This window comes from Thalia democratica, chromosome 3 (assembly GCF_965202585.1).
Source record: "Thalia democratica chromosome 3, ktThaDemo2.hap1.1, whole genome shotgun sequence".
In the NCBI taxonomy this organism is placed as follows: Eukaryota; Metazoa; Chordata; class Thaliacea; order Salpida; family Salpidae; genus Thalia; species Thalia democratica.
The window spans coordinates 47,973,421-47,985,681 of NC_139167.1; the positions used below are offsets into that span (position 1 = coordinate 47,973,421).

The 12,261-nt window shown below is 21.7% G+C and overlaps 1 long non-coding RNA gene across 1 annotated transcript; it reads right to left on the minus strand.

The window, feature by feature from the left end:
* Positions 1 to 1,217: 1,217 nt before the first annotated feature.
* On the minus strand, positions 1,218 to 10,998 carry LOC145831921 (uncharacterized). The gene is made up of 3 exons (XR_014369696.1): positions 10,841 to 10,998; positions 9,082 to 9,392; positions 1,218 to 1,854 (listed from the first exon to the last, which is right to left on the minus strand). It is a non-coding gene; the product is annotated as an uncharacterized LOC145831921 (long non-coding RNA).
* Between the last annotated feature and the right edge of the window lie 1,263 nt (positions 10,999 to 12,261).

The window sequence follows — 12,261 nt, forward strand, 5'->3', positions numbered from 1 at the left end:
AAACTATTTAATGAGTTTTTATTTTCTTGGTCTAAAGTTTAATGATTTTTTTTTGTTTTTTTGCTTTATTTTTTAATTTAGTCTAAAAAATAATAAACAGGTTTTATAAATGAACTAAAACTTTATGAATTCAAATTCAAACACTTAATTTTTTATTAGAAGCTACACTTCAACAGGTTTGTCAGAAACTAAACTTGCTTGAATTTATCAGTACAAAATATTTTTTTCTCTTTTCACTTGTTCTGAAATATTGGTATGTAGCTTAAAAAAGTCTTTTGAATTAACAAAAGTGTAGAAATTCTTATAGATAACAAAAAAGATTTTTTAAAATAAATAAATTAAGGCGTAGTTGTCATTTCAATTCATTTAAATTTAAAAAAATACTAGAACAGTACATTTTAAATTAAAGCAATTTTGGCAAGGAAAATACGTGATGGGCAACAAAAAGACTCACAAGTTTTTTTTCTTGTCTTTTTAAAAATCAGTTTTTACTAATGACAGACTAGTTTTACGTTTATTTTTAAATTCTTTACATTAGACAATACGGATCAAAATATTTTCAAACTATGAAGAAACTTTTTGTTATCAAAAAATATATAGACTGTAAAATAATATCAAGTTTTTATAGATTGGATTTTTCAATAGTTTTTAAAGTTTAATGAAATCGAAAAGATCTACAATTCAAATTGTTTCAAGTCAAGTAATTTTTTCACACTTAGTTTTCATTTCACTAGAATCCGTGGTTTTTAACAATAAAAAAAACAATGCTAAAACATGAGTATTCAATAACATATCAACTTTTGTAAAAGTACATTTTTTTGTAAACTGTATTTTTAGCAAGTTTTTCATTTATCTAATTCAAAAAACACTTTATTTTTTTAAAGATTGTATAAATTATATATATTTAGTAAAATGTATTTTTTTTAAAGTACAAAAAATTACTTAAATATTCAAAAACATTATCTATTAAAATTAAAATTAAATAATATGTAAATAACAACTATTAGAAAATTTAACAAAAACATAATTTTGTTAAACATTTTTTTAATAATTTTTATTTTATTATACATAAAAACATTTAAATCGAACTAAATAATCAGGTTTTAATTAAAAGAACATAAGGTAAACGTATTTTAAATAAGATTAATAAGAATGTTCGTCTTTTAAAATGTCTATTAATACTCAGATTAAGATTAAAAAGTATTGATTTATATTGTACGAAATTTTCAATGTACATAATTAAAAAATAACCAATAAAAAACTGACTAAATGTCTGGCTTACTATTGAAAGCTAATTAAAAAGTTGTTTCAGATAAAACGTAATGTTTTCTTTAAACTATATACTTGCACCTAAATTTGTTGTAGAGAGAGTTTTTATACATTTCTTTATTAAAAAAAAGAACGTATTTTATCATAAAAAATGAGTAAAACTATAAAAAACTTAAATAAACGAAATTTCTTCTAATTGATGATAAGGTTAAAAATAGAGTTACTGCTTTTATATTTGTTTATACAACCTACTTAACTAAGTAACAATAATTTATACTAATTTATTCCAAATATCAGATCTATGTATTTATAAATTTAAAATAAAGCTGATAAATATAAAAGATATAGACTTTAACAAGGCCTTTAAAATTAAGAACCTAAACAGTTTCCTTATGTTTTTACAATTATGTATTCTCATTTACACGGCAACAACTAGTTGTCGGCACTTCATGTTTAGATTTTCTATCTTCTGCTATAGAATTTTGGTGTGTGATTTTGTAATTGTTTCTTGCTAAACTATTTTCTACATTTGATACATTTTTCAATTCTATTATTGCTTTTGTTTTTTTGTGATGATTTTGCGATCTGAAAGTAATTAAGATTTTATTAAAGCACCACCATGACTAGTTTTAATTTTATTTTCAATTTTGACAGTAGCAACATAAAAAAAAGTTTAAAAAAACAATACAAGCAGTACAAAAGTATTTCGCTTGAGTATGAACTTTGAATAAAGCTTAAAAATGAGTACTCAAGTTCCGCTTTAAAGTTTTATGCATTAAGTACAATATAAATATATTAAATGATAAATTAAGTACCAAGATTGTTTAGATGTTATCAAGAAATCTCCTAAAACAACAGTTAACCATTTGTTAAAAAACATTTTTGCATTAAATCTATAAGAAGTTTTTAGTGCTCGGACAGAAACAAACAACAAATACCCTAAAAAATGTTTTTAAGAGTATTTAGTTTTAAGGGGTAGTCAGCTTGATAAACAGCTTTTTGTTTAACTAAAACTTAGTAAAGATTTTCTTTATTTATATTTTTATCATAAGGTTTTAAATATTTGATTCTAATGTTCGTTATAACATTAAATGTTTAAAGTATATTATGTGTGGTCTTTAGTATTTATGAAAGTATTATTTAAATTTTTTGTTTGTTTTCATGAAATCTACAACATATATTTTTTGTTTTCATCCTTGTGAAGAGATAATTATTTAAAACACAAAGTAAATGAACACTTTTCTATTGAACACAATATTTTTTATCTCAAAAACTATAAGTGGAAGATTACGGTATGTTATAAAATGTCTTGATTTCGTATCCGAAATGACTTTACTCTCTTATATTTGTATAACGACTTTTAAGTAAGAATTTAATGCAAAAAATGTTGTTGTTCAAAAAATTTAAAAAAAGTCTGAGTACGATAAAGTTAAGAAAAGTAGTTTTTTGTACAAAAAGTCCAAAATATAAATAAAAAGACATTATATAGGGTGCTAAAATGTCGATTACTTCGGATGGTATTAAATACTTTCAAATATTAGCTATTATATGAATACTTAAAGTATGTAGCGTTTAATAATTGTAGAAAAAGAAAATAATTTTCGTTTTATATTTGCGATTTTACTAATAAGAAAAAACGTGTATAGAATTAACATTTTATAACTATGTCTAGCAGGAATAAAAGTGGCTTTTTGGAAAAAAATTTGGAAACTAAATTTGTATCTTGATTACTTTCATAAAATTTGGTAAAATTTATTTATTAAAAAGTTTCTGTTAGACCTAAAAGTCAAGCGACTAAAATATTTATGTTAATCAAATTATATACTTTAAAGTAAATTTAACTGCTTTCTATTTTGTTATTTTTATTAATTTTTTGTTTGTAAAAAATTTTCTTGATATGAATTTAATCATATATGACACTGTTATGTAATACATTTTCGGTTAATTTACAACTTATCTAAGTATTTATTAATAATAAGTTTTTGAAGCTTTTATTTATATTTTGGTCATGAATTTTCTAGATGTAAACTATTCTTTGTTTTCGTTACTTTAGTTAAAAATACTCTGCTTTTTTTAGTGTTATAATAATTTTTTTTTAAATGAATTATTATAAAGAGTTTTAATTTTGAACCCAACCTTTTTTGAGAAAAAATACGTAATTAAGGGAAAAAGCTTACATTTAAGGAGATTACTGTACTCCTACAGCACAAATATAGAAAAACATAAACTTTTTTATGACTGCCACTTTTTTGTCATATTTTAGTGTACATAAAACAAAATAAAACTAAAATGTGTAATCAGCTGGTAGTGCGTACCTAAGAGTTTTTATTAAAACTGAAATTTTAAACACAAAGTTTTGTCCAATAAGTGCGTACTCAAGAGAAAGACTAAACTTAGCAACTAACTTTGTATACCTTTTCAAGACTATAACGAAGTTTAACGGAGTGTACATAAAATAAATAGTATCACCTAGGTACTATAGATCTATTTTACTAGTTTAACATAAACATACGTCGTTAGTTTTAGATTGAAAAAATATTGCTATTAGTCTTGGTTATGTTCCTTACTTTGTTTATTCTCATATGGACTTTTATCTGTGAAACATGTTGGTACTATTTGGGTTGAAGTTGTTTTAATACTTTTAATTCTTATTTTTCGTTTTTTTTTTACTACGGAATTTAATTTTTACCCGTTTTAATTTCTGTTTTACCGAACCTAAAAAACGTGTAAATAATCAATAAAAAGTGAATTGATATGATAAGAAAAATCTATTCAAACAATGCTTAGACCGAATTAAACTTGGAAATAAGCAGAAAAATAAATTAGAATATATAAGATTTTACATACAAAGTTTTAACTTTTAAACCATTTAATAAATAAAATACATTATTATATAATAGTTGAACTTTTATAAACTTTTACCTTTTCTAATGATATAGTTTACAATAAAATTCTAAGCTTTTTTATATTTGTTTTGAAGTAAAAATAAATAAATTATAGTCTATAATTAACAATGAAGATGACAAACATATTGAAGCAAGGGATAGTTGAGTCATTTTTCTTGACTCAAAATTTTCAAAACACAATAATTTTTATGTTATTTGATTTTAAAGCTTAATTTTTACAGAATTTGTTAGCTAAATGATAGAGCTAAAATAAAATACGTATCTTTTTGAGTTTGGGTTTATTGAGTTGGTGGTAGAGCCCATAGAAAAAATAGGACACTTTAGTTTTATTTAAAAATATTCTTCAGTGAATTAACTTTACTCCTTAGTGTCTTTGTTTTTTATATAGACTTAATATTTTTTGAGATATAGGCCACTTTTGTTTTTTAGATATTGTCTTTATTTATGGTCTTACTACTTGGTCAAAAAAAAAAACAATTAAGAAAATCTAAATTTACCGAAGAATAAAAATGTTTTTGTTAAATATTTTTCAATAAAATTAAAATCTAATTATTTTTTAAATATGTTGTGAGAACTAAAAAAAAAACATTTGTAGACCTTTTTGTGATTTTTTAGTTTTCGCAACATATTTAAAAAAATAATAAAATAAGCATTATGTTTTAAAATGTGTAACGAAAATATCTTCAATACTCAGTGAATTTAGGTTTTCTTAAAAAACGTTTTTTGACTCAGCAGGAAGACTATATTTAAAGATTAAAACTTAAATAACAAAAATGGCCTATATCTCAAAAAGTGTTAAGCTTATATAAAAACATAAAGACACTTAGGAATAAAGTTTACTCACTGAAGAATATTAAAAAAAAAGTTAGTTAAAAACATAACGATTCAAAATATAAATTTAAGCGTTTGTTAACAAAAGATCTTAGCGAAACAAGTTCACTGGAATATATATTAATAACAAATTTTACAATACCCTTCTTTTATCATACTGACATATGTTTCTGTGCCTTAAACGATTCAACCACTTCAACTGAGCTCTGTAAAAAAATAAATACTGTGAGGGAAGAATAGAAGCTAAAATAGGTATATACATTTGTCCATTGAAAAATAAATAAAAATAATCGCTATAGATTTTTATTGGTTAATAGTTGATAATAGATAAAATACTTAATGTTAAATCCGACTATTATAAAACTATATAAATAATTATTAAGTTTAAATTAAATAAATTAAAGTAAATAAACAAAATAAAATAAAAAATCTTGATATAAACTACTTACATGAAAATAAAGGAAGTACTAATTCTAAATATTTACTGGTTACTAATCATTGAAAAAATATATCTAATAATTTCTTTACAATATATATAAACATTAGGGCTAGCTAGTTAATTTATACTACAAAGTTAGATAAGTTATTCTTTATGATTTGAAAAAGTAGTAAAGCGCTTTAATTTTAAAAAGTAATATGTAACCTATTGTGAATAAAAAGTTAAACAACAAAATAACTATTGAATTATTAAATTAAATAATAGTAAAGGCAATAAAAGCCACAGAAACTTGGTATAATATATATTTTAATTATTGAATGTTTATAATGGTGAAATCTAAACTTTAATAAAATCAAAGTTAGATACACTTAGAAAGCAGATTGAATTAAAATAAAAAAATAAAAATACAAAACACAAAAAATCAAACTTGTTATTAAACTTTCAAAGCTCTGACCAACAATTATGTTACAGAGCCATACATTAAACCACCATGACTTAAACTACATATATATTATACAACAAGTAATGAATTAATTATTTTATACTTTTTCCAATCATAAAGAAAAAATTATCTAACTTTGTAGTATAAATTAACTAGCTAGCCCTAATGTTCATATATATCGTGACGAAATTATTAGATATATTTTTTTTAATGATTAGTAACCAGTAATTTTTTAGAATTAGTACTTCCTTTATTTTCATGTAAGTAGTTTATATCAAGATTTTTTATTTTATTTTGTATATTTACTTTAATTTATTTAATTCAGACTTAAAAATTATAAATGTTATATAGTTTTATAATAGTCGGATTTAACGTTAAGTATTTTATCTATTATTTATTAACCATTAACCTATAAAAATCTATAGCAACTATTTTTATTTTAATGGACACATGTATATACCTATTTTAGCTTCTATTTTCCCTTACAATATTTATTTTTTTTACAGAGCGCAGTTGAAAAGTGTTTACTCGTTTAACACACAGAAACATATGTCAGTGTAACAAGAGAAGGATATTGTATTTTTTGTTATTATTAGTTAAAAATAAATATATATACTTTTAAAGATATGTCCGGAGAAAAAAACGACTAAATGTACCACTTTTCTATTGGCTCTAGCACCAACCCAATCAACCTAAACTAAAAAAAAAATATTTAAGCTCTATCATAATAAATATTAAGCTGTTAAAATTTGTAAAAATTAACTTTTAAATTAAAGAACAAAGAAATGAATGTGTTTTGAAATTTTTGATTTAAGAAAAATGAAACAAGTTTTCCTTTATTTTAGAATGATTGTCATTGCAAATTCTAAGTCTAATCTTTGAGAAAATGATTTAAAATACTTCGACATAGTTTAATGCAACCTATTGTATACGAAAACTTGAAAGTTGATAAAATTTTCAAACATTCTAACCAAGAATATAATGACTAAGAAATCTGTGCAGTTTTATTAAACATATTTAAATTAGTTATAATATTTGAACAATAAAAATACTTAAAAAGTATTTTTAGCTTATTGCTTTATAGATAAGCTCATATGTTTTAATTGACGTAACTATTTTTTTAATTTTCGAAAGCGTAATAAGTTATTTTAAAGCAAAGAAACGTTTACTAATAGCATTTGTTATTGTTTGTACGACTAGGTATTACTTTTTATCAAAAATAGTTAAGCTTTAGTTCTTACATCTTACAAAGTTATAAAACTTACTTAGGCATAAATAAAACTAGCCTATTTTTAATTTTAAATAACACTTGTTATACAGTATATTTTTATTTAAATTAAATTTACATTTGCTAGATTTAATTTTAATTTACATCTCTTATCAAATGAAAAAAACAACTTTAATGAATTAAAATGACTTTTAATATTGTTAAACTAAATTTAAATAAATTTATGCTTATATAAAGTATAAACAAATAAAAATCTAGTAAGCGCTAACACAATTTTTTGGTTTATACAAAACACTTACTATAGTTATGTTGGATAATTAAAAAAAGTTCAACCGTTATTAAATTTAGAATTAGTTTTAAGTATAATTTTTGCAGAGTTCACAAAAAGCTTAGTAACTAAATCGATTTTTTTATAGTATGCTTTGAACTTTAGAACAAAAAAGTGATATTACCTGTTTTTTTTTTTTTTTTAAAAGTTAAATGTTAGCACCGATTTAGCTATGTTTTTCTAAACAATTTTCTAATAGGTCATTAGACGTTTTATAGATACTATTTACAGTTTACAAAGTTTTATCTAAACTTATAGACCTATCAAACAGATGGTTTTATAGAACATTTTATAACTATGCTCCTGATAACTTATTTGTTATCATTATTATTATAATGCATTAAACATTGTTTATTTAAAATTAAAAAAAAAACAACAAATGTACTTCCAAACATTAAGAAAATCACAAGGTTACAAACTTATTTTTATCTTAATACAACGGTTTTGTTTAGTATAACCGGTCACTAAAATCTTATATTTCAAACTGTCCGTCCTAACAAAAAAAGTAGACTAGTATGTAGCTAAATTACTTAAAAAAAACTTTTTTTACTGACTAGATCATTAGAAAGTGTTTTTTTAAAAGCTTTCAAAATTGATAGTCAATCTTTAATGACAAAATTTGCTCCACTTGAAACCTTTAATTTGTAAGTAAATTTAACATAATTTAAATTGCATTATTTACAGTTTTTTCAACGTTTATATGAAATTTAAAATTTTTAAGCTTGGGTTAAGGTGCTTTTATGAATTTTCAAAAATAAAGTTAAAGCTTGATTTAGTACATTCAGTAAAGTATACTTAAAGTTCTTAGATATAAACACCTTTTTATAATACCTAATAAAACAATAGTAGATGTACATTTTTACTTTCATATGTCTCGCGTTATAGTAATAAACAATATTAACTAAGAATATTTTGTACAACAAAACTGTTTTAAATGAGATAATGAGCATTAAATAAGCTTATATAAATTCTTTAAAAAGTATGAATTTTATAAGCGAGGTAGTATTGTCGTGCGAGTCAAAGAAATTTTGAATTTGTAAACTAAAAAAAAATATTGAAATTAGATTAGAAAAAAGTTTAGTTTTCCCAACAACTTGACATTTATTGTCGAGTTTATTGTTTACTTTTTAAACAAAAATACGTACAGTTGGTAATAAAATTGCAAAATAGTTAAATAATTTTACAATAAGCATCGAACTTATTAAAGCTGACTTAAATCGAGGAAATATCAATAGTTTTATGTCTTTTAATATTTCAGTTTTTATAATTAACTGGTAATCTGTTTAGCTTGTTATATTCTTCTAATAAATTTTTCACGTAATTGACTAAAAAATGTTTTTTTCTTAATTAGTAAACATAGTTTACTTATTTCTTATAATAAAAATTTTTCTAACAGCTTAAGATTATGTTATTTATTAAATAAACTAAACTATATTCATATACTATTGAAAATTTTAAGTTTGTAGTTGATAGAATAACATTTCAAATAAATTATTTAGTATAAAACAAGTTTTCAGTTATAAATACTTACAACATTTTCTAAAAGTTTATCTAAAATACAAACTTGAAACAAATATTATGCATTTTAGAATATTATTTACAAATTTTGTTATTTTTTTGATATTTAAAATCAACAACCTTTCGTTATTTTTTGGACTTTTTGTTCCACAACTAGTTTTAACTAAATTTTCTCCACAACTGTTTAACACTATTGCTTCTAAACCACTCTTTCGCTTTCTTCTTTTCATAAAATCTTGGATGTAAAAATAAACAAAAATTGTTAGAGCAGGAAGCCATATACATAATCCTATAACTAAAAGAATTCTTAACTTGTCCTCTTCTGTCATTTTAGTTACCAAATGTGGAACCCTTGACTCTAGTGGATGGTCTTCCATATTTTTTATAACTCAATTTTTAACGATTTCTCAAAGATAGTTATAGTTTTTAACCTGAATTTTTTTTCAATTTTAATATATTTATTTATAAACAAATCTAGTAGCATAATTATTATAAGCTTAAACATTTTAAATATTATCTTAAAGTTTGTAATAAAATACAAAAGTAAAGATTGTTTGTTTTCTTAGTTTACAACAAAGCTTTAGAACAAAAAATCTTCAAATAGCTTTATAAAAAGTAGTAACTTGACTAAGGCTCTGTACAACTAGCCTAAATAGATTTTATTTTTTTTTACAAATACTAAAAAAAAATCCTAATATTTTATCTTGATTTAAACTAAAATAATAAAAAAACATTATTTTAAGGATTAAGTAAGACGCTAAATGTACAAAATTATTTTTTTTTTCAAACATATACATTTATAAAAAAATTTATAACAAAAAAAAAACAAAATAGATTTTAAGTTTAGTTATTTTTTATTTTTACATTTAAGTACGAAAATAAGCTGAAATATTTATTTTAATAAGTTCTATCAAGGAAAAAAATTTTGTATGTTGAAGAAGATTTACAAAAATATTAAATTTTTTCATTGAAAAAAAATGTTTTAAATGCGTTTAACGTAACTAAATTCTCTAGTTTACAACAACAGAAACTATTTCTAAGAAACTAAAAAGATAGTTTTTATATATTTATGTAATTATTTTTTTGTGTAATTATGTTTTGTTTGCATAATACAAATTCGTTTGAAACAATGAGAAAAAAATTCAAAATTGAATAACATATATTAAAACTTCTCTTAATATACAAAAAATAAAACAATTGAAGCTAGTATGTTTGTATTGGTTTAATAATTTTTTCAACGAACTAGATTATAAATATCAACAAAGTTCTAATAAAACGTAAATCTTTTTGAGCCCTAAAGACTTTGTTAACACTTTATTAAAAATAGTTTGTTATGAACATAACTAAAATTTTTTTTTTCAATATTTTAATATTGAAATTTTTAAAAACCTAACATAACTTTTTATAAAACATTTATTTATTTAATCTGAAAATACTTTAAGTCATACTTTTAAGTACATATTTATAAAGAAAAACAAGTTTTTTGTAAGTCCAAAATGCTAGTAATGCGTTCATGTTTTAAATCTTATATTAAGCACTCCTTATTATACTTAATTGAAACTTAAGTGTAGTTTTATTAGTAACTGTCCATTAACTTATCAATTGAAACTTATCAGTTGATCTTATTCACTGTTTATGAAACTAGATGCTAAAAATTAAATGATCAAGTTCTAGCTGTTTAGAAACAAAAAGAAATAAGTTTACGTTTTAAACAAACAAATACAAACGTAATTTACGAATGCCTTAAGGACATGCAAAAAAAAAACTACGTCTTAAAAACGTAACACGAAATTTCCATAAAAGTTCCAGAGTTTTACTGCAGCTAAAAACAATAGAGAAAAAGTAAACACGCAAGAAACTAATTAAATAGTATGTATACCTTGTACTGGTTGTCAATTACATAGTGATCCAACTAAGTTTTAAAAAGTAAATCCGCCTTCGCTTAGAATTTTGTTTTACGAGCCAATTATTTTAGTTCATCAATTTTCTCTTCGCTTATTGAAAAACATGAAGTATATTAGCCAACTTTAACACTAAATGTCACTAACTATTAAAAGGAAAAAGAAGTAAAAAAAGTTATTAAGTAGTATAAAATAATAAAAGAAAATGTGTCTTACGGTTGAATTTGTAAAAAAAAGTAAGTATGAAATGTTTAAATTGTATTAAATAATTAGCAGTTAGTTTTGGTAGAAAGTTAATTGTATTGTTTATCTAAAGTGAAACTACATTTAGTTAAAACATTGTTTATAAAAAATTCTTATTGTTAGTAAGTTGAGTAAAATATTTAAAGTCCTTTTTTTAAGATAATTTTTTGTGACATATCAATATAGATTTAAACAAACTGCTATGAACAAAAAGATTTCGTATTACAAATATTTATTGTAACAAACTATTTAAAATACGATAAACCTGAAATTTTTTAGGGAAAAAATATAACATATATAAAGTATATTTTAAATGATTATTAAATAGTATTATACAGCAGCATAATTTATATTTAGATTACGTCTCGTAACTCATTACTTTTAAAAATAAATTGTTTATAAACTTTTAATTAAGCTAACCAATCCAACTAATAACCTTTATTTAAAAGGTCCAGTAGTTTCTCATGACATTTTACTTGGTTAAAATACATACTTTTCAACGTTACTTCTAGTTTGAATAGTAATAAGTAGTTATCAATTAACTGGCACAAACTCAATAATTTGTGTAAAAACATGTTTTATTTGATTTAATCAGTATCAAACATATTACGGTGTTTAAAAGTTTTCAAGTATTATAAAGCAATTTGAATTAATTAACATTCTTAATGTTTTTAAGAAAATAAATTTAAATTTTGAACTGTAAAAAAACATAATATCTAATTTTTATTTATTTTTCTTTTAAACTTAAGAAAATTACCAAAATACTTTAAGCTTGTATTTTATCTTTTTATTGTTTTATTTTAAAAACAAAATATAAATTTATATTAGATTATAAAACTTTAGAAAAAATTAAGTTTAGAAGTTAGTAATCAAAAAAGTAAAACAAATTTTAATTTAGTTTGTATAAACCCGGAAAACAAAATCTAAAATTTATAAATATTATATTAGATAACGTTGTTTTTGTTTATCTCTGATAGTTTTGATCTGATAAACAAATTTAAATATTAGTTAAAGATATGTTTAAAAACACAAAACTTTTTCTTTATCTAAAACTCTTGTTTAAATAAAATTTGTTGATCTATTAAAATATTGTAAATGAAGTGAACAGCTAATTTATTAAAAAAAAAAAGTATTAACACTTTACTATAAAACATTT